This window comes from Anser brachyrhynchus, assembly GCF_964034855.1.
Source record: "Anser brachyrhynchus genome assembly, chromosome: 8".
Taxonomy (NCBI): Eukaryota; Metazoa; Chordata; class Aves; order Anseriformes; family Anatidae; genus Anser; species Anser brachyrhynchus.
Genome location: NC_137702.1, coordinates 26,680,527 through 26,703,396, shown reverse-complemented (window position 1 = coordinate 26,703,396; position 22,870 = coordinate 26,680,527). Strand labels below are relative to the sequence as shown.

The 22,870-nt window shown below is 40.9% G+C and overlaps 1 long non-coding RNA gene across 4 annotated transcripts in view; it reads left to right on the top strand.

Annotated features, from left to right (window-relative positions):
- The window catches only part of LOC308198769, a 90,951-nt gene extending 74,120 nt beyond the window's left edge, over window positions 1-16,831 (top strand). For all 4 annotated transcript variants that reach the window (XR_013954195.1, XR_013954196.1, XR_013954197.1 and 1 more), the window contains 2 exons: window positions 10,747-10,875; window positions 16,311-16,831. This is a non-coding gene — a long non-coding RNA (uncharacterized lncRNA). The remainder of the gene's footprint in view (window positions 1-10,746; window positions 10,876-16,310) is intronic.
- The last annotated feature ends 6,039 nt before the right edge of the window (window positions 16,832-22,870 follow it).

Here is a 22,870-nt window from a genome sequence, read left to right as displayed (position 1 = left end):
CCTGCCTTTTCTGCTCTTCTTCCAGGTTGTTTTCTCATTCTCAAAAGAGAAGACATGTAGGCAATGTAACCCTGATGTGGAGGCAAAGCAAGTAAATTGACTGGTGGGACTTATGTTTAAGGAGTCTCTGGATTTAAGGTGACCTCCTAGGGATATAGGAAAAGTTTTCCTTTACTACGTGTTCTACAAAGCAGTCATACCAAAAAACAGCTGTTTTCAAACATATGAAAACTGGGATGCATATTAAGGGAAAATGTCCTTTGATGAATCAAGAAAATTTGGCAAAATTTTGTTCATGATAGTGGCAGAGGAAGTACTGTTTTTGAATAGTCTATAATTAATTTGAGCTGAAAACTGTTGCACCACTTTATGGGTAGGTGAAGCAAATGATTTGTCTTTGGTGGTAGGGACCGTTTTAACTCTTATCTTCAGCTGACTGAAAAAGGCCTATTTCCATGATGATCAACAGCAGATGAGTGCTGAATCCAGGATGGTAAGCTTGCTACCCCTGTGGTCTGACCCAGCGCTATTATGCTTATGGACTTTTGTTCCCATTAAAAGACTGGAGTTGAACCTTGGATAGGTTCAGAATGAGACCATATTTCTTTTGTTCTTTTCACTAATAATTGTTAATGGTAAATTTAAATTGGATCCAGAAGAGAGCATGAGTGCTTAGGAAAACTGAGCACGTTTGTGTGGTGCTGGCTGGGGTCTGGATAGATCTCCTGAGTTTGTCTGTCTTCAATCACACTGCGTGCACAGAAATTTTAGACAATGTTGAAAAAATATTATTTTGAGAACCATTTGTACTAATTTGTATTTAAAACTCCCTCATGCATTCATTATGTAGAAGCTTTACAATATATACATAACTTTTAGAGCAATGTAATTATGTAGGCCAGGAATTCTTTAATTTAAGAGGCTGGGACGGGAAGAGCTGCCTATTTCTACAGGGAGGGTAGACTTTCTTTTCCTCTTTAATTTAGATATTGGTGGAGTCTTTCTTCAGTGGAACTAAGGAGGAGTACATTTTGATCTGATTCAATTTGATTTGTCTGACTTCAGAATCTCTGTGATCAAAACTACAAAAATCAAACTATTCTATGAGCTGAACTGAAAGAAATACAATATAGCAATATTTTTTGGTCCTAAATGTTATGTCAAGGCTGTCTATCAATAATTCAGCTCATATATAAAATATTCTTGCAAATAAGATACAGTACTTCAAAGGACAAATGATCAGCGCAGATATATTTTCAAAAAATATCAGTCTCACTGTTTACTCCATTGAAGAGTGAAAGAAACCTGAGGGTGAAAAATAAAACAATGCAAGGTTTTATGCTTGGAAGGAAAAATGATTCACATTTGGAACAGGTAGACTTCTAGCATGGAATGTGTCTTAATTATTCTATTGCTTTTTCTAATGCTGTAATCGAACTTACAGCAGATAAAAAGTGCCTAAAGAAATTAAACATCTTTAATGGCAAAAAAAGCTTAACTATGGAAGAAATGTATTACAAGTGTAGTGTATAATAATGAAATGGGCTGTGCCGAGGTAATGAACTCCAAAACAGAGAGCTAGAGATGAAAAAATAAAAAGAATTTCTTAAATCTCATTTAGAATACACAAAAGAATCAATACCTTGAAAAAAATCTATGAATTTGCCCTGAGGTGAAATGCTAAGGTGGTGGGAAAAGTGTTTATTGTAAGATGACTATGTAAAATCCCTGCATTCATAGAAGCATGTTTCATGATTTTTTTTTTTACAGCTTGTTTCATGTTCACTTACATTATTTAGCAATGGGTTACATCTTCACCTTCTAAACAAGCTGAAGTGGCATTCTTCAGGTATCCATAAAGGAAGGAGTGACTGCTTATACCAGTGATTTTTAAGAGGTATTTTTGTTTTTGGAGTGATAAAAGTTATATCCCAACACCTGCAGCACTGCCTTCCTCTACTTTAATAAGATATGATTTAAACATCTAGAAATCATCAGATTGGCTTCAAAGCCATGGGTTAGAATTTAAGCGAGTACATTTGGCATGTCTAACCTTCCAGGCCTCGCGGTTTTAGAAGTCACATTCTAACTTTTCCCCATGATCTTAAGTATAGATGATTTTTTTCATTAAGTACTGGATTATTTTACACAGTCATGTGACTCTAGAAGTTGATGCTGAAGCATGCCCATCATAAGAAATTCAGATGCTACAGTAACTTGTGGTAGGGTATTGTTTTGAAGGAGAAGGTTAAAGAAACAAGCAAACAAAATAACAAAATACTTTCTTCCAAGCCTGTTTTTATTTCTTACAGAGATCATCTCTGTAAGAATGATTTTTTCCTCCAGGCCTTTTTTTTTTTTTTTTTCTTTCTTTCTTTCTTTTTACAGCCAGATCCCTGTTAAACAGGGACTTCTGGCTGTTACAGACCTCTGGCTGTTAAATTTCATTTTCATATCTGTATAAGGAACAGTGAAGATAAAACCTCCTGAAGAAACTACCAAAGCTTGCACTCATCCTGCAGGGACATTTTGGTGGGTTTCCGCTGCAGGCCTTCGCACAGCTGGGGAAATGGGTATTTATCCTGATTTCCTAGCACCCCTACTAATAATGTCTTTTTATCCAGACTTACTTGTTTCTCCAGAGATCATTAGCACTATTGGTGATACACAACTTTATATTCCTCTAGGCAGCTAGCCAACTTTACTGACCTAAGCAGTTATGAACCAAGATTTCCATATGGCCAAGACTAAAAAGGGAATATCATCAATGTCACAGAAAGTTTCTGAATTGGGAAAATGATGGGGCCACCTCACAAGTGAGGGATCATACATTGTTTCCAAGGACCCCATCAAACTTTCCAGAGGAACAAGACTTGGCTGGAGCAAAGGGCAGCTATCTTGCGTCCTCCCTTTCAGGTTACCCCATGGTCCTCATGTGCCTTTCAGCCCCCACGGAGACATAGCATTTGAGGTAGGCCTCAAGCTACATGTGTTTACATTTTGAAAAGTGTTGTACATACCTATGATCAGAAAATGTAGATTTCCTCAGGGAACTGCATGCTGTGATACTTGAGCGTACTCCAAGAGAGGCGATAAAATAGTACAATTAGAATACATCTACTACATCTATTGGATAGGCTCAACCCTGCCTTGGTAGTTAGTAAAGATCTTTAAAAAAACAATATTGATATGATGCTAGTGTAAACTGTGAAAGTAATATTAACCCAGTTGCCTCACCAGCCACGAGACAAATAATCCCAGCAAGGGATTGCTGGATCCAAAGCAGAATAATCAGTGTATTGGTGAAATACAGGGACTGAATGCACCAGTGAGTACAGGTGAACCTCCCCCTTTCCCATTGTTATTCCAAATAAGAAAGGTGAATTTTCAGGTTCATAGTGTTGCTCCTTTCCTCCTCTTGCTTCATCTCTTTACTCCTTCCCTCTTCTACCCATTCAGAGTGGCAGAAAATATAACTTCGTAAGATGTTTTGGTGTGGGTATGGTGCTGAGATGGGATTTTTGTTTTTTCATTCTTTTGGTGAGGGAAGCTGAACAGACTCATATAGACGGATGGGTGAAGTGAAATAGAATATTACAGAATAATCTTCAACCTTTGATGAGGAAAATGAGATACAGGATGACCGCTGTTTCATTGACATCCATGAACAAAGACATAAAAACATCCAAACCTCACTGTGAGAAAGAAAGTTAAGGGGACCCCATGATGACCCACAGCTACAATTAGAAGGGTGGCCCTGGTGGCCATCAGGACAACAGGGATCCCACTTAAGTATCCCTGTGTGGCTGCAGGAGAGACTGTGCCTGGTGCATGGGGAGCAGCAAAGAGTGTTTGGTGAGTTCTCAGAGCGATGTTTTCCTCTTGTTTCTGCATAAGAGGTAATATTGACTTAAACAAAAATCATGTAAAACGGGTAGAACACAACTCCATGTTTCCTAATTTCTGTAGTAATTTCATGATTATGTTTCTAAAAGAAAGGACGCATCTTTATATTCATAATTAACAGGAAATACATGTTATACATTAAATGTGACACAAGAGAGATGAATTATGCAGTAAGCTCAGTGTGTGCTGATCAGCACAAAGCCCAAGGCACATTCAGCAGAGTTTCTATGAAGATCTGTAATGAGTTTCAAGTACATCATTTCCTGATGGAGGGTAAGAAAACATCCATCAATGCTAATTTTCCCACAGTTTTTAGCTTTTTATGAATACTTTACAGCTTACAAAAAAAGAGATGAATTTCTAAAGTGCAACTTGAGAAAACTCTTTTAGTAATTAGAGAGCATTTCTAGCCAAAACTAATGAGGTCTGAACCTTAAACATGAGTCTGGTTCAAAGTTGACAAACCCAACCTCTGTTGTCTTCCAAAGGCTTAAATCAATTCTCCAAATCTGAACGTGGATATTTTGCTTTCTTCTTGAACTCTAAACCAGGGTTGTTATTTTGCCTTCAAAAGGTCATTTCAATTTGAATATAGGTGGTAGGCTCATTCCTGATTCTGTATTAGTGTTTCACAGGATTAAGGATTTTAAATTATCTGAAAAAGTAAATTTTGCTTTTGATTGGGACACCTCTATACGAAGATTGAGGGCTCTGTGAAGTAATGGTGACTTTGTAGTTGTGCACTTGATCATATGCACCAGCTAACTCTTCTCTTAAGCTTCTGGAAAGCTGTTGCAGCAAAGACATTCGGACATATTAGGAGTAAGGTACTAGATTTTAGATAATGACAAGAAGAAGAAAACAACTTTTCTAGTTAGAAAACTGTCCATTTTATATTAAATCTATTTGCTTAATTCCAGACTTCAGATAACCTAAACCCAAAGCCTGTGAATATTTTCCAGCTAATGCATGCTGCTTATTTAGTGAGGAGACATTAAATATATTCTCTTTATATAAACATAATATTAAACATATAGTATAAACATAATATATTAAATATAAAAATAATTCCTGTTATAGCATGGTAATTAACCCCTTAAGATCCTAATGATTTTGGAGAACTTAGAGGTGGTTGGGTCAAGAGTTCTGAAGAGCTTTCAGAAGGAAGTGCTAAACTGGTTTATATGGAGGATACATCAGAGTCTGAAATGCATATATGGTTGGACCATGAGCTTACACTAATAAATGCATCAAAGCAGAGCAGAAGGCCATGCTGCCTTTCACAGTGTGTGTGGGACAATTACAGGAGGATGAAATCAGCATTCCTCCTACCAGTTATGCCATCTTCCTTCTTCCCACATCTCAATAGCAGCAACAAGCACAAGAGAAACCATTGTCCTCTTTGCTCAGTAAAACTTGCCCTAACAAATAACATCTTGTTATTTGACTGTGTCCGTCTCCTGCTTATGTCCCTCCGTAATGTTAAATGAAAGATCTGTCAGGTCACCACTCTGATTTAATGATAATTTAAGATGATATTTTGTAAAGATAGAATTAAGTAATGTTTAAGTTTCTTAACACTGACTTCTTTCCAGCATCTTTCACTTGAACTAGAAGGTTTTTCTATATGCACTGAGTAGACTTTATTTGATGAATCACATAATCAAAAGTCATGACCTGTTGAAGGTAGGAGATGAACAACACCAAACAAAATAACTTCAGGTATACATAAAAAATGAAAAAATGCTCTTAGTAATTAAAGACACTTGAATTTTGCAAGACAATCCTCACTTTTCAAATGTGCTTCAGTTCCAAAGCAGAGCTCCTTTCAATCATGTTTATGTTTTTGTTAGTATTTACAGACATTTATGCAAATAGGTTTTTGTTCACAAAAGTGTTTTAAGGAAAGACAGCTTTGAATGAATCCAGGCATGACCAACAATACTGCACAAACACTGCATATTACTCTCCTCAAAACTTTTCAGCTATTCATTCAAGACACAGAAACAATTCCATGGGCCTGTGTGACCAAGTTATGAACGGTAAAAAAATCATGCTTGATTGCTTTGGATTTATACAAAGAAATAACATCCTTTTTCGCATCATCTATCCAGTGATCACTGGATATTAAGAGAAAGCTGGATATAGTTTCTCATGATGTGATATTAGGAAAAAAGACTAATTTAATCTTGGTCAAAGTAGGTAAAAAGTCATTCAACTCTGGAATTAATACAAAATTATTTTCTGATGCAATATGGAATAGAAAAATATTACTGAATATTATTCACTTATCTTTCAAGCAGACAAAACTTTCGTAGTCTAATATCACACTCATTGCCCTGTTCAGTAGTTAGTATGTCAAGTGTGCACACTGGATCTTAAATTATACTGGAAAGCTTGAGAGTATATCAACATTTGCAGCATAAAAATGTCTTCCCTTTGATCATTCAAGCTTTCCATCACCCTAGGTGGTCCTAACTAATAAGGAACTGTGATCCTCTTTACTATTTGATTCCAGTAGCCATGCAACAGACCACATCCAATTAGTGCTGGCCATTATTGTTTTAGTCAACTGCTAAAACACTTATCTATAGATTCACGATCTTGTCTGTAAATCAGTCCCTTTTAACTGCATATTCATACATCACGTCACTATATGAATGGGAAACAATATTTCTTGCTCTCTTAAGGATTTAAAAATTCAATGTCTTTTTCTTGGAGATATTTTTTTTCCTCAATGGAAAAAAAGTGTGCAGGTGTTTTAATATATGTAATGTATATTACTGAGTGGGAGCCATATTCTGAAGTTCCATGCAAACATATACTATGAACAACATAAATCTTTGATTTTCTCTGGATATCTCTACGAAGTTCTTGGTATAAGAATCTTGTTTACAAGTCTGATATGCCAGTGTTATGCCCAGGCAGTCTGTGTTCAATCCCATGTCTCTGCTTCAGCAGCTCTGTCCCTTGTCTACCTTCTTATAGCTGCTGGGCACTAACATCCCTACTCGCTTTTTGTATTGAGAACTCAGAAAAATACACCTGCAGAGAAGGAATTAGCATCCTCAGAATTGAATACCTGCTCATGGTAACACTCTTTTGCCAGACAGCTATTCTGTAATGGATTTAATAAGGTGTAGTGCATGTTCTTGAAATCTTTGAACACAGGTGATCGTATACAGGACATCAGGAGTTAAGGAGAAGTTATGACTGCAGGATCACAATCACATTGAGCAGATGTCCAGCTGTGGAACAGGATGCTATGTATGTTTTGTTTAGATATTAGGTTTTAATGATAAAGGAAGAGGGCTTGATGGTAAAATTCATTAGCATGGTGACAGTTCCTAAATTTTTGAGGGAGTTTCAAGCAATTGCAACCAGGCAGGTCCTCTACTAATTTCTTTCCTGTATTAAAAAAAAAATATAATTGAATTTGAGACTATTGAGAATGAGGAAGTTACCAAGGGGAAAGTGAGGAATGACCTATAGGTGCAGACCCAATCTCTACTGAAACCTTAGGCCTCCTCTTGCTTAGGTTATAGGTTGCTTTCATTTTCTGACCTAATAATTTTGGAAAATGTGTGTTTGTGATGAGATCATAGCAGGGTAAATGTTTCAGCTATGTAAGTTACAGAAAGCCCTTTGGATACATAAATATTTCCCACCTTTGAGGTTTATGATAGTAACTTCCTCTCCTCAAATCTCGTGTAGGTAGCAGTACGCACCATGATCTCCCAGTACATGCCATGCCATGGCTTGTGACTTAGAAGCACAGGATAGTCAGTGGTTCCTGCTGTAGTGTCTACAGCACCTATGGCTGACCTTAACCTTATCTTCAGCCCAGTTATTCCATCAGGATACTTTATCAGGCTGAATTATCTGACAGAGGTCTTCCCAGTGCTCTGAAGGTCTCATGTCAGCAACCTGAAGCACTAAGTGTTGATTTTCAGCACTAGTCAGCTGAAAAAGTCAAACCTTTATAGTTTCATTGCTATACAGTCCCTTAATTCCACATACTCCTCAGAGTTTGGGTTAAAATCTCCTGCTAGTGGAACATACAGATTTAAGACTTCGGTTTACTTCCATTTTAATATATAGGTGTAGATTTAAATATATATAGATGTGTTTTAAATATTTGTGAAAGAAATAGACTTAAAAGAGGGGAAGTGTCTAAGAGAGGAACGACAAAATAGATTTGCTCTGAACTGCCTAGGATCATTTAAAACCAATGAATTAAAAATCAGGTAGTCAGTGAGGGCTATGATTTACACTACAGAGGTGATAAAGCCTTTTGTGTTCATATTTACAAAGAAAGCATTAAACTGCAGTGATTTTTGATTTTTTTCTTCCCACTAGGGAGAAATGTGAAACTCAATTTTACCCCCAATTGGAAAGGTGCTAATTTGTCTGACAAGTTGCTGGATTCTCAGCATGTTTGAGGTATCCTTGATGTATCAACACCTTCATGCTGAATGAAGGATGCCTTTAATGTGTAAATGTTTAGTACATATCCTATATCTCATTAGCCAAGAACAATACAAACCACACACAGGCAAGAAGGGTCAGAAAAAAGGTCCAGTCAAAGAAACCATCTTTTATGTCCTAATTAAGTGAGCAAACATTTGGAATACATCTAATTTCCAAATAGATCATCAAAAAATATGCTTGATGTTCATGGCCTAATGTGTGTCCTAAAGGCCTGATAAGTCTAATATCCAACGGTGCATCCTGAATTAGTGTCATGTCGTAATGTTGTTGTTTTAAAGTTCTTACTGCAAGCAATATTGCAAAATATTTATTAAGAGTAGTAGAAGCAGTCAATAACCAAAACATAAAGGTATACTTTTCCAGATTATTTCTGTTGTTAGTCTAAACCTTGGTAAGTTACATGTAACTTTAGAAATTTAGTTTCATTGGCTCTCTTGTGAGAATGAAAACATTTCTAGGCAAAATGAAAACATTTCCTAGGGAAATACCATCTCTGTTTGAATGAAAGGTGGAATGGAGATTCCAAAAGTATAACAACATTAAAAAGAAGCCAAGCCGGTGGAAAATGGATACTTTAAAGAAAAGCTAGTAGAAATGTATGCATTTGCATTGAGCTGTAGCTCATGCAGAGCACAGGGCTGCTGGTGGTGGGGAGAGAGCTCAGCTAGATGTCTTCTGACGGGACTTTTCTGTCTGTGAGATGAGAAATGTGACAGCTCTGAATGAGGAATGGGAGGACCTGGTTGCCCACTGGTTATCCCTGCCATTTTCCTAGTTTTGAAAAGTTTTCCAGGCTGAGACAAGAGTTTCAAGTACAACAGGACTCTAAATTAGAATTTTGCTCATCTGTGTTTCTGATTGTTATCTTTAATCTCCTTCAGAATATACTGCTTCAGGTATTTGATTCCATGGTTTTGATAAATACAATAATTAAGCATACAATAGGAAGGGAAACAAAGGGCAAACAAACTCTGCAATTTAAATATATTAAAAAAAAAATAAAATCTTGGATTTTGCTGCCATAGATTTTTACAAGGAATAGGAGGGACAGCTGAGTGGCACAGGCTGCTGAGCATAGCCAGAACTTCAGTGCAGCCCAAATGTCTGCTGCGGACAGGGACAGGGAGACAGTGGTCTCCGGCAATCCATGGTCTAAGGTCACAAAGTTTGCCACGTTTCGCAGTTACTGAGCTAGAGTATTAAGAACATGGCTGTAGATGTGTTATATAGCAAAGGGTTTTTGCCAGTTGAGCTATAGCTACAGCTCAGCTGACCATCTGACTAAAATATCCTGCTTCTCAGCAGAGCTAAATAGTCTGTATAGACCCATTTACTGGTACAGCTATACTAATTACTATACTGAGCAATGCAGAGTATGAGTTCATTGCAGTAGGTATTTCTGGGAAGTATTCCCAGCTTGTGGATTTTATTTTATTTTTATTTTTTAAATCCCTACTTGACAATCCTGGGTACATGTTTCCCAGGAGAGGAAACATGTTTTTAATACTGTGATTGAAAAATGGGTCTTGTTTGTAGTGCTGGTGAGATGCATAAAAATTATCTGCATCTATTTGCTTGTTATGCAAGTTTTGAAACTTGGTATTTAAATAAATCTCCATGATGTGTTTATGAAATTTTGCAAATTCCTTTTTCCAAGTTTAAAGTGTTTAAAACAGCTCCCTCTGTCCTGCACCAGAGGTGGAGCAAAGTGTTGGTCACCTGCCCCCTCTAAGTAAGGGCACTGAGTTCTGGGATATGGGGTCAGAGTCTGTCCAAGGTGGCCTCCAGGTCCCACCTCCAGGGCACTCGGGCTCTCTGCCCAATGTGCCCCCATTGCCCTTCCATTGCCAGCAGTCGGGTGGTGCTGGGAAGCTGCCCAGCAGCCCCAGCCGTCTCCTGGGCACCGCCGTCTGCTGTCACTGTTGTTCTCCCCTGGAGCAGCCTCCCCTGGTGGGCTTGTTACCTACCCCATTGCCTATCCCACTCTGGTGCTGGTTTAGGTGGTGACTCTTGCACTCTCTCTAGACCAAAGCATAAGCTGGGCTTGAGCCCGTGGGGCGAAACACGGAGCTTCTTGTCCATGTGGAGCTCCTGGAGGGGGACAGTCATCTCATGTGGCCCTTGCCACGGTCCTTGCCAATACCTGCTTCTCTGCAGACCACGTGAAGACTCTGATGTGCTGCACACTTCTGGCTGGCTGTGTTCCAGTGCTGCGCGAGAGACTAGAGAATCTCTTTTAATTGCTGTTTATCCCCACTACCCAAAATCAAATGCCATTTGTCAGTCAGTTGCAATAGTGTCCTCATCCTGTATATGAGTTCATTCCTTCTTTCTGCTTCTCTTTTCCAGAGGTTGATCCCTTTGAACTGCTGAAACCTGATGACTTGCAATCAATAGTCTGTAAAACAATAAGGTCAGCAATGTGAAGATTTGGATTTTCCTGCCTCTAAAAGCAGAGTGCTGTGCTGGGCCAGTGAGGTGAGTCTGACTTTAGCTGACTGCCTGATAGAAGAACAGTGCGAGGAAAGGGATTAAAAGTACCTGGAGACGTATTGAGCTGTTAATACAGTATCTGTCCCTTCTTATATATAGATGGGGGAAATATGGCTGCATAACCTTCAATAGGTGTGATTGATAAATGTCATTTTCTTGTTCAATATTAAATCACTGACAGACCCTTTGACTGGAGATTTGTTTTCTAAGGCCCACGTTCTACACTGTAACCTTGCAAAACGATTAGGGGCATTTACCAGCCCAGTCATAAGATTGGTCTTTCCAATGAAGGTGAAACAGCAGTCCGGTTTTATTTATTTATTTTTAAAATGTTTTCTTACCAATAAGATTATACTTACTTGTTCCACGCAAATAGAAATTTTAAAGAATTGGATGAATGGCAGAAATGTTATATGCTGTCATGCTTTGATATGAAATACAAGTTTGGATACAATTCCTAAGATGGCCTAAATTCAAGCTTCTAAACTGGATCTCAAAATAAAGCTGGCACCAGCAGCTCTGGACAATTTGTTTAACTTCCATGCACAGGGGGGCACATTATGTAATTATATGTAGCACAGAAAAAACTAGCATCGTACTTACCTACAGTCCAACCTGCCCTCTTCTGAGTGGATCAATGCTGGCTCATACATCCATTTTAATCTGGCTCCCCTGAATGCAGCAGGACCTCATAGTAGCTTGGTTACACCCAAATTCATGTTGCAGTCAAAAGAATAATTAAAAAAAAAGAAGTAAGGATCAGACAGCCAATCAGTGAAATGATGCTGAAGGAAATTTTCCTCAGATTTGACAAACTGGCATATGCATGGCCTCAAGGGGTGCTGAGGTATTCAGAAATGCTATAGACAGTTATGTCCACATCAATATGTCTGTTATTCTTCATCTAAATAACAGAGAGAATATCTGTGACATTAAAAAAAAAAAAAAAAAGATGAATTTGCCTAATATGTGAGCAGGGCTGGGATCACGGTCCTGCATTGATGGAATAGCAGGGAGTGCCCGGGGTCAGTGGGTGAGTGGCAGAGCTGTGTGGGGATGGTTGCATGGGGCCAGCTCACGGCGCTGCCCCAGCCCACGGGTTAGCAAGGCCGGGTGAGCTATTCATAGTCAAGAACTTGCACACAGAACATAGCCCTTAGAAAAAAGAAAATAAAGAAACTGTTTTTTGACTAAAAGGTTGAAGCTTATGTGGTTTGAGGTTATCGTCTGATGAACAGTTTGTCCAAGGAGTTATTGCTAAAGTGATTACTGAGTGTTGTGGCAAGTGTTCCAAATTGATCAGATAAATCATGAGCGAACCAGCCACAGCAGCTGGGTGACATGTTCCTGTGTCTGACTGGCTGATGAAAACTCTCTGGATTAGTTAACTGTATAAATACTCATGATCACAAAGTTGCTGTAGGCTTTACATAAATTCACCGTGTTGGTTTCTAGTACTACTTGGAACTAGTAGAAGTTCCTACTAGTCAATTTACTAAGTGCTGTTAAACATTTATGTTACATTAGTGTCTGTGGCTTAAATCAGAAAAGCTGCAAGAACTAGCCAGCCTTCACAAAGTTCAATTTCTGCCTGGCAGAAGTTAGCTTGCATCAATTTGAAGAAAACCTACTGTAATGAAGTCTTCCTGTTGAGAGTGACCAAAACAGATCACAGGAAGGAGCACAGCAAATAAGAAAAAAGCAAACACCAAAACTGTTAGGAAGACAGACAAGGTACTTGAACAATTTTTTCATGGACACTTTGACTTTATTGTCTATATTCATTTACTTTATGTCACAGAGTTTTATGTCACAGTAGCAGTACTCGTAATAGGAACAAAACTCCATCTCTGACCTAATACAATAAGGACAAACATTTACATATTTAACCTCAATTTAGCTGTCTGTACTGGTAGGAGTGAGAGGTAGAAGAACTTAATTACACTTAGAGATCTTGTGATTGTTCTCTTCAAATACAATTTTTCCAATCCACAGACAAAGTTATGTTTTTGTTAGGGTATTGATCATAGATTGTTTGTACACTTATCATGGATCCAAGTAAATATTAATTTCAGATCTGAATCCGACTATTGGATGCCTACACATTTATTGCTGCAGATTTTGAAAAGATTTAGTGGGACGCATGTGTAGAATTGTGAAATCAGACCTGGATCCCTGGAATTGCTCATTGACCATAAGCGTATGGAAAGAAGAGCACTGCTGTTTTCCTCTGGCTCATTTTTAGTTTTGGGATTCCAGTAGGCAATGCTAAATGTGAATCCCCTCAATGCTGACCCCTCCTGCATTCCCCTATGCAGCTGCACATTCTGAATGCTGTAAAAGCACATCACATAGCACAGTGGGATCTGCAAACATTTATACAGTAGATGAGCCACAGTAACTGTTCTGGTTTGAACTGGATATCATAGATAGTTTGTGCAAGTTCATGTATGAAAAGCCATATGCTGAAATGAAAATATAAAGAGGTAGGAAAAGAAAAACCATGCCTTTGTTTCTGTGAAGCGTTTCGTAGAATCAAAGAATGATAGATTATCCTGAGTTGGAAGGGGCTCGCAAGGATCATTGAATCCAACTCCCGGCTCCACGCAGGACCACCCAAAAATCAGACGAAGTGTCTAAGAGTGTTGTCCAAGTGCTTCTTGAACTCCAGCAGGCTTGGGGTCGTGACTGCCTTTCCAGTGCCCAGCCACCCTCTCGGTGAAGAACCTTTTCCTAGTATCCAGTCTGAACCTCCCCTGGGTATTTTGCCCCAAATATCCAAACGTTGTTGCCCAAACACAGCCAAAGAATTTATTGTTCCTCTTTCATTAATGGTGTTTGCCTGCATAGCGTCAGGATTATCTATAGCTGAGACACAATTCACACTTCCCAGATCCATATTCCACTTCTGTGCTGCTGGGAAGGTCTGGCAAAGCCTCTCCTTGTTTGTGGGCACGTTGCATTGAACCATCTCATGGTGCGAGTTCAGGCAGCTTCGTTGTGTGCTGCTGACGGGAGCTGAGCGGGATCTCTAGCTGCTGCAGCCGGCTCCCATGCCGTGCTCCTGGCCGCTCGCGGGGTGCGCTGGGTGGGTGTCTGCGTGGCAGCGGCCCCATCGAGCTGCTGGGAGTCAGCAGCACTGCAGAAGCCACAGGGCGGCTCCTGGGTGTGCCTCAGCTCCTCGCTCTTCCCAGATAACTGGCACTGGAATATAAAATTGCTCTGACTCCTTTTCTTTCCCTGGCGTATAGGGGCGTGCATGTATTTAACATATACATTCACAAACCATCAGCCTTAGCACTGTTTTCTCTTTTCCTAGATTACCTAGAGCTTCAGCTCATTTACAGCACTGTAATTCATTGACTCAGCAGCACAGACAGTCAAGGATACACCCCCTGGGTGCTTCATTTTTTCCACAGAAGTTCCCAGGGTGCCGAGGGTCATTTTCAAGGCTTGTGTCTGTCTAAGGCATTTGAAGGTCAAACCCAAGTGGTCTGTGGAGCTGCTTCATGCTCTGAAATCATGTTCTTCCAAAACTGGTATCTCCTGATATGGAAACAGTATCCTGGATGTGGAGATAACGGATTTTGCCCTTGGGAGCAAGCAGGGTGACCTTTTCACTCCTGGATGGTGGGTCTTGGGCACAGCCTTCCTACCAAGGAAGCCGCAATGAACCAAACACCCACGCCTTATATAAGGCGTCCTGGCAACTCAGGCAGAGCCAAGCTAATGTTGAGCAGAACTTAAATTAGTTATTGTAATTCCATTCAAACTGAAACTTCATGTGTACCGACAGTATTCAAAGCACAGGATTTTGTTTCAGTTTTTCTAATTTCTAAACAGAACTTCGAGAATTTGCCTACTGGGCGTGATGCAGGATTTATGCCAGGTGTTAGCTTTTCCTTAGGCACCTCAGTGAAATAAGGGGCAGTTAACAGCTTCCACCACCTGACGTTCCTCATTACTTCTGTGGGCAGATGTTCAGCTCTTTAAACTTTCAGAATATTTAAAGAAATGTGGCCGCTGACCTCTGAAGCCCAAGGGGAGCTGGGTGGCTCTGAGCCTGTGAGCAGTGTACAGGCCCCTGCTCCGCCCAGGTGCCCCCTGGCACAGAGGAACTGCTCTGCTTTCTCAGGGACATTTGGATGTTGAATTCATTTCTCACAGTGGCCTTTCCCTCTTCTCCAATCTTCTTCAAAATGACCAGCAGAACCAAAATCGCGTTTGATTAAAAGAAAGAGAACGAGCTGAACTCCTAGCAAACAAACAAAAACAGTTTGAAATTTTTACTTCAAAAGCACGGCAGTAGTTTACCAGCAAGGACTGACTTCATTAATATTGCCTTATTTATGCTGTTACCATTACAGTTTTTCAGTGTTGCTGTTCAGAAACATTTTAAAGAGCCAACTGTTGTAGTGCTTTGAAATCTCTCTGCCCAGGAGTGAATCTTTGCATTAATTTCCAAAACAATCAGCTCTTCCATGTGGAAGCTCTGCAAGCTGATGCAAGCCCATCAGTTGTCAGAGACAAATAAAAAATAACAGGCTTCCTTATTCTACACCACTTTGCTTTTCTATTCATTGTCTCCTTCCACATTTCCGTATTTGCTCTCCAGCAGCAGCTACAACAGGCATGTGATGGGGTAGCACACACACGCGTGCATTCATGCATGCATGTCAATAGGCTGAAAAAATGAAAACCATTGCCTTATAATTCCCCTATATATTACTCTCGTATCATTTTTCCTTTTTCCTTATCATCCTTTCTTCCTTTCCCGGTCCTTTATATCTGTACATCTTCTCTGCTTGCATTTAATAATGCTGTTAACTGCCCTGACATTGTGAATCCAGGACTAAATGTGACCCCAAACTGCTGCCATTTCCAGGGCCTCTTGCTGCTGCGCACTGGCACTTCTTTTTGTGGTGCCAGAGCCAAATGCAGAAACCCGACATAGGAGCTGTGCGGGACATAGGGAGCTGACCTCCATGAAGTTACCCGGAAGTCATTCTGCCCAATTAGATCCAGAACCAGACCCTTATATCTTCAGTGTATGGCAACTGAGACCTGATTTAGAACATCAAGTAAGAACATGAAGGGCGATAAGGTGAGAAGCAGGCTTTTGTGCTGAGCTCTGGGGGTCCCGGCAGAGCGCAGCGCTGCAGGAACGCACCCAGGTGAGCCCAGCTGCCTCGGCATCGCTGGCATGTGCTGAAGTCAGGTTTCACTGCTTCAGGTTTCACCCAAGCTACTTGGGTTAATAGCGTGAACAGGCAGCAAGCAAGAAACATTTATGCAATGTCGGCAGCGAAATTAGCATCATTTCCTTGCCGAAACGTTGTGTACACCAGCAAACACAGCAGTCTGAACAGAAGTTTCCAGTCCTGAGAAGTTACGTAGCTTGCAAATATTTTGTTTTACAGTTGTGGTCTTTATGTTGAAGTAAACTGCAAAAACATTGAAAAAAAAACAGTTCTTCAGGATTAAAAGAAAGAGTGGAGGTAAAATAAATATGGAACAAACTGAATGTGGGTGCAGATGTCATCACAGCAGATCCGAGAGGCTCCCACTTCTGAGTGTGCTCCCACGAAAGCCTTTTTGGGTGAGTAGCCACACGCACGGAAGAATTTGGGATTTTTCAGGGTGATCGTGCGGTTGCAGGTAACATCTTGAAGGGACGGGAGGAGCCCAGCGGCAAGCACCGGGCGGGCACAGCGCGCTCCAGCCCCGGCTCCGGCCGCCACCTAGCGGCTGTGCGGCCCCTGCTGGGGACAGGAGGGGCCCTTGGGGGGCGGCAGGGCTCCGGCCTGCGCTGCCCGGCCTCGGCCCTCTGCCTCGGGTGGATGCAGGGCGCTGCTTGCCACCGAACCCCCTGTTTGGAGCGTCTCGATTAAGTGCAAAGTGGGAGGAACTGAACCTTAAGAAACCTCCCCGCCCCACCCCCCCCCCCGAAAAAAAAAAGAAAAAAAAGAAAAAAGGAAAAAAAAAAGAAAAATAAAAAAGAAAAAAAAAGAAAAAAAGAAAGAAAAAAGAAAAAAAAAGAAAGGGAAAAAAAAAGAAAAAGGAACCCCACCACCAAACAAATTAAAAACACCTCCACGAAACAAACAAAAACAAACCCCAGCACCCCGTTGATTTCCTATTCATTTTCACTGCTTTTCCTGTAGTCCTTTATACTATATTATTAAGAGGCCCTCATACTCTGACACCACATAGCAAGATAAAACTAAAACACAGGTTTTTAATCTGTTTTGTTATTCACTTGTACCAACTTGGTAAAGCTACTGAAAGCAGGAGTAAGGGCACATGCATTTCTAAAGACAGGCTTTGTAACTTAAAAATGACAGCAGCTCCTAAAATACAGCACTGTTCTATAGAAAAGCAAGTAAAATAACGAAGTACACTACAGTTAGTTGTTACACTGCTGCTGTCAGTCAATGTAATTCCTACCAGCTAACAATAAAAATGTTTTGACATGCAATCTTGTACACACTTCAGTAATAGTTACCTAACAGGAACTTTCAGCCATGGAAATATTTCTTTTTCCGCTGCCTTAGAATCACGAACATTTTGTTGCAATACAAGTCCTGCTTTACAGGACACCTGCTAATGGCAGCAGCCACCAGAACCAACTTTGTGAATTGCATTGTACAGAAGAGACGTAGAACGCAACAGTTATATTTCATAATAAAAAACAGCTTATCATCAGGGACAGCAGGCTTTAGTTTCTTACAGAAAAATACCATCAGATCAGACGGTGCTTGTAATGGGAAATGGAGGCTCTCCCAGTTGTCTTTGGCTAGTTAAGTTCCTTTCAGGCTCCAGCCTGAGCCGAGGCAGTGAGGTGATTACGTGTTGGGTGATGATGGAGCTAAGGGGTGCCCAGCTTGTGCTCAGCCCCATGGGCATTAACAGCACCCAGCACAAGCAGAGGCTGACGCAGTGGTTGTGTCCACGACGCCTCCGTCCCCAGCTCAGGAAGGCACAGGAGTCCACAGCTGCTGTTATGGTCATTCCCGCAGCACTCAAAAAGTAGCTGGATGGTGCAGGAGTGCTGCTGTGCTGGGCTCCCCACCACACTCCTTTTGGAGTCACGCAGGGATGTGGTTTGCTCTCCCCGTGGAAGAGATCTGTAAATGATTTGAAGGTTCAGAGTTCAGGGGTGGTTTGGAAAAACACCCGGCAGGCTGCAATGCCCGTGGGGGAGCGGTCTTGTTAGATAGGTTGTCTCTGGGTATTTCTGGCATTTCACCTCCTGACTGAAGTCAGGAAAACTCAAAGAAAGAAAAAAATATGGAAAAATACATCCAGACACTTCCAAAATTGGAAACTAGTTTCCTAACATTTAGTCAAAAGCACAAGTCAGTTCTTGTTTTAACCGCCCAGTCCTCCTTGGAGTAGAAAATATTCAGTGCAATTTCCTTTCAGATATCAGATAAGCAGCAGAAATAGCCACCCAAGAATCAGAGATGTGACTAATTCCCATTCATTAGAAGTGTGCAACATAAATAAATATTTGTTTTGCTACTCATTAATTATACTGGGATGCCTCCAGCTCTGTCACATGTATCCATGTCTGCTTCCATGTTGCCTTCGAATAAATCTGCGTCGCCATTCTACAGGTCTGTATCAATGAGAGGAACCAGGAAAGGATGTGAGCCATGGGCATCTCCCCCACTGCCTCTGCAATGCTGGTTTCTGGGGATATAGGAGGAGGAGAAGGGCTCCAGAGGGTAAGATACAGCTACTAATTTTGTTACTGGCATAACATCGTGTGTCTGAGGTTCAATTCCCAGATGGCTTTCCTAAGCCATCAAATTGCAAATACTGCTGGGGAGTTTTGTAATTCACCTCAGCAGTATATGTAAACACTACTTAATGGATGGCTTTAAGGCTGTGTTCCTGTTCCCAGGATTTTTCACTGCAGTGTTGGAGCTTTCCCTAGGGCTGTGCACAGTTTGCCGTGCATCCAGGGACCAGGCAAACTGTGCCATTTCAGTCCAAGTCGATTATGTTTTTTAACAGAATTATTATTATTATTATTATTATTATTATTATTATTATTATTATTAGAACTTTGAGTCACCAAATCTAAAACTTCCCTTGTAAATGTATCAGTTCTGAGGGGAAAGTTTATCAAACAGGACGAAATGTCTGTATAGGAAAAAAAAATCTTCAGTGATTAGGGCACTTGCATATGGGAGCCCTACAGTCAGCAGAGTGGTGATTTATGAAATAGTAAGCCAGCAAGGGAATCAAGCAGAGCAAGGATTTGAACCTGCTTTCCAGACTAGTTTCCCACTCGTTGGTTCATGGGCTCAGTATACCCTCTTAGTGCCAATCCATTTTGTAGAGCTAGCTAAATATTCATTAAGTTTGGGATAAAAACAACATAAGACAGCAGTTACAGTAGCTGCATGAGGTATGGGCCGATCACGCTCAAGCCCTTGATTCACACTGGTCAGAGGAAAAGCTCGTGCACAGCTATCATCTCACATACTGTGAGCTTATGCAGGACATGGCTCTCCATTCAGCATCACCCAGAAACAAACACAAATTCCTCACATATTTTTTGCTTGATTCTGCCTACCCCAATGTAATGGAAATGAATAAAATTAAAAATTGGGCTGTATATTTATATTCCCATTTTCTGTCTTACATCTCATTACTGTGTAAGCCTGCTTTTAAATTGTCCACAGTGCATTTCTGGCTATTCCAAGATTACCCTGAAAGAAGTCATTGTGTTTAACTTTGAAATTAAAGCTGGTGGGAATGGAGGATGCCCCAATATTAATTATATTAACAGAAAGTGATGGTGCGAGGTCAAGGGGAAGTGCAGAGCTAGAGTGCTCAAAGTATCATCAGTTTTGTCATGAAAACAGATGTGCTCCGGTGCTTCTCCTTTCCGCGTATGGGGAATTTGCTCAAGATCAGGATCTTCTTTGATCATTGCCTCAAAGGTTTTTGTCCCATTCTTCTACTTTCTACCTTTCAGAAGGGATCATGTATATTTTTCCCTTTTCCTTTTGTTACCTGTTCAAAAAAAAAAAAAAAAAGACAAAAGAAAAAAAAAAAGAGGCCACAGCATGGGGCAGTGGCCCAGCTCTGCCTGGTGCTGCAGTGCCCATTGACAGCAACCTCACGCAGAGGTCCTGGTGCTGAGAGGAGCAGCTCAGCATTGCCTGCTGCACACCTGCCTGCCAGTAAGATGTGGTCAAAGGGACCCTTTCAGGTAATCTGCTGAGCTAGATGGTAGCAGTAGCCCTTTAACATGAGGAAGACAAGGGGCAGTGAGGCCTCCCAGGCTCCTACTTGTGGTATTTCATCTGCTGGATGCTGCAGATGCTGTACGCTCAGTGAGAACGACAGGAGAAGCTAAGATTAGTTTTTAGCACAATTTTACATTCTTCTGTTCTGGGCTTGTGCCAGATCTTAGTGTTACTCTAATGATAACTGTAGGGGACGTGTACACACGTGAACTCACTTTACTACAAAAATCAAAAGAGAACGGACATTTACAGCTGATAATCCAAAATGTAACTGATCTCTCTGTTGACAGAGAAGTGTTTATATGACCAGAGATTCAGAAACCTCCAACAGATCGGCCAGCCTTCCCGCAGCAATACCGTGTGAGGTACCGTAGCATGCTGCAGTGCCTAACTCCTCTGACCTGAGCAAGAAGGTGTGCATTGCCCCACGGCCGCGCTTCTGTGCTGACTTGAAGCAGAGGGAACATGCGCTGTTGTGCTGGGCTTTGTTCCATAGGGCTAGGCTCGCTATTTAAACCACATGGTGAATTATGAGCGTGTAAGTAGGAGGAAAACTAAAACATATTTCACTGAGTTCTAGAAAAGCTCTGAATGGCTGTCATTTTTATCAAGGTTTTGTGTGTTCTATCCAAACACCACACAATTGTGCTGTATCATCAGAGTAAGGTGGGCTACTGCATTACACTTTGAGAGGTGACTACCTCAACTGCAGTGGGTGCAGCTTGTAGCCCTGACTCTTAGAAATCGAGGCTGATGCTCAGAGATGAGTTTTTGGGTGGTGGAGAAGGATTGGTAAGGCTGGAGTTAGACAGTTCCTTTTCCTGTGTATGATGGGGTATTTCTAGTGATTTGTGAAGCTGTCCAGGATGAACTTTTGAGATTCAGGTAGCAGCAACAAAATGGCTCCTACGTTTTTCAGCTGCACCTGCAGTTAACAGGAGTTCTGTAGGTTGGTTTCACTGGTGATTTGAGGGATGACACCTTCTCCTGAAATGACTGTTCACAATTACACCTGTACTCTGATAATTAGGTGGCATTCATGGCCAGAAAATTGAAGCAGTGTTAGATGATTTTGGAGCTGTGTTAGTGCTGAGCCAGAGTGCAAAGGGTGTTGGAGCTTGGATCACAGCTGTAATGCTGTACCTGCCCTTGATTATATTACTGAAGCTCTGTGGGATGCAGTTCTCTTGTTGAAAATAGAAATTAGTGGTATTTGCCTATCACAGAACAGCACAACAGGCTGTTAACTCAAGTGGCTTGTATATGTGAAGATGCACTGAAACTGCTCAGAAAGCTCCACTAGCTAGTTGGGTTTTGGACCTGAGTTTATTTTGCTTCGCTGCATTCCAGTGTAACAATTGCAATGGTTCATCTTCAATTTTGTGTGTCTTTCTTCTAATCTATGCACCAAGCTTGGTAGCAACATTATCAGGAAAGGAACTGAAGTGTCAGGGTTTCTGACAATTTGGGCTTGAAAACATTGTGGGAGAGCTTTCAAGATTTTGCTGTCTTCAAACCAGAAATGCAGTTTAGCTTTGGTTTATCTTTGAACCTAACTTTAATGCAAAGCGTAGCTTCACATACTGCAGTTTTGACTTTACCTAATAAAAAATACATATAAAACAAGTAGAAATCGAAAGAAAAGACCTACTTTGCAGAAAAAAATAGCCTGACATTAGAGAATGAGGAAGCCTGACAAACTTGTGGTGTTTGTTCTTGTTCAGCTACAGCGAAGGCAGATTAGGTATAAATTACTCAGTGAGCAAATGTCTTGTTTTCTCAGTAACTCCACCTCTTTTGGGCATCCTGCCCTGTCCCCACCCCTTGCACTTGTCTGCATGTCTTAATGGCAGTATTCATGCAGCTGGTAATTTATGTGTCTGAGAGAGAAGATTTACACAGAGCCTTCCCTTCAGTTATTCAGAAAATTTGAGATACAGTATGGGATTTGTTAGGTCCCAAACTCTAACTTAAAAATCACAAACGTCTTGAGGGCTGGACTTGAATGAGATAAACTTTACATGGAATAACTCAACCAGAAGTTAGTTCTTAGGTCTTCACTTTACACCTAGTTACAAAAGTTTGTCTTCAAAATAAATACAATGCCTATTGTAACATAAGCACACAGTAATTTGGCTCCGACTGAAGCAGTTCGATGTGCTGCTCTGGAAGACAGACAGAGCTGATCCAGTTACTGAAACCTACTTGATTCAGTTGGTGTCTCGTGTCATAAACACGAATTGTTAATTTCATATTACTCATAACAGGCGCACTGTGAATGTTTGCAGAGTTTATAGGATATCAGTTACAAATGTAATTATACCAGCCATTCCTCAGGACTGACACCAGTTTCAAATTAGAAGCTGACAGGCCTCACCTGCTCCTGAGTTCACCGACAGGTCACCTTCTTGTCATTTTGGCTGTCCCCCCATCAAAATGACATCTGTGTTCATAAAGGGACAGTGAGGGACTCTAAGTTGTTAGAATTGTTGAAGAATAAGAATAAGGTGTCATCTACTCCAATAATGTAGTGCTCAACTTTGGCCTTTCAGATGGCGTGATGCTTGTAGCACCTGACAATGTTTCCAGATACAAGAATAGCTGGTTCGGAGGGGCAGCAGTTGTTCCCTCTTCTACCCATGGATGCTAGGCATTCAGCTCAGCCCTAGCCACAGAGTACAGACAATCCCAGAGACTTGAGCAAAAGGCTTCAA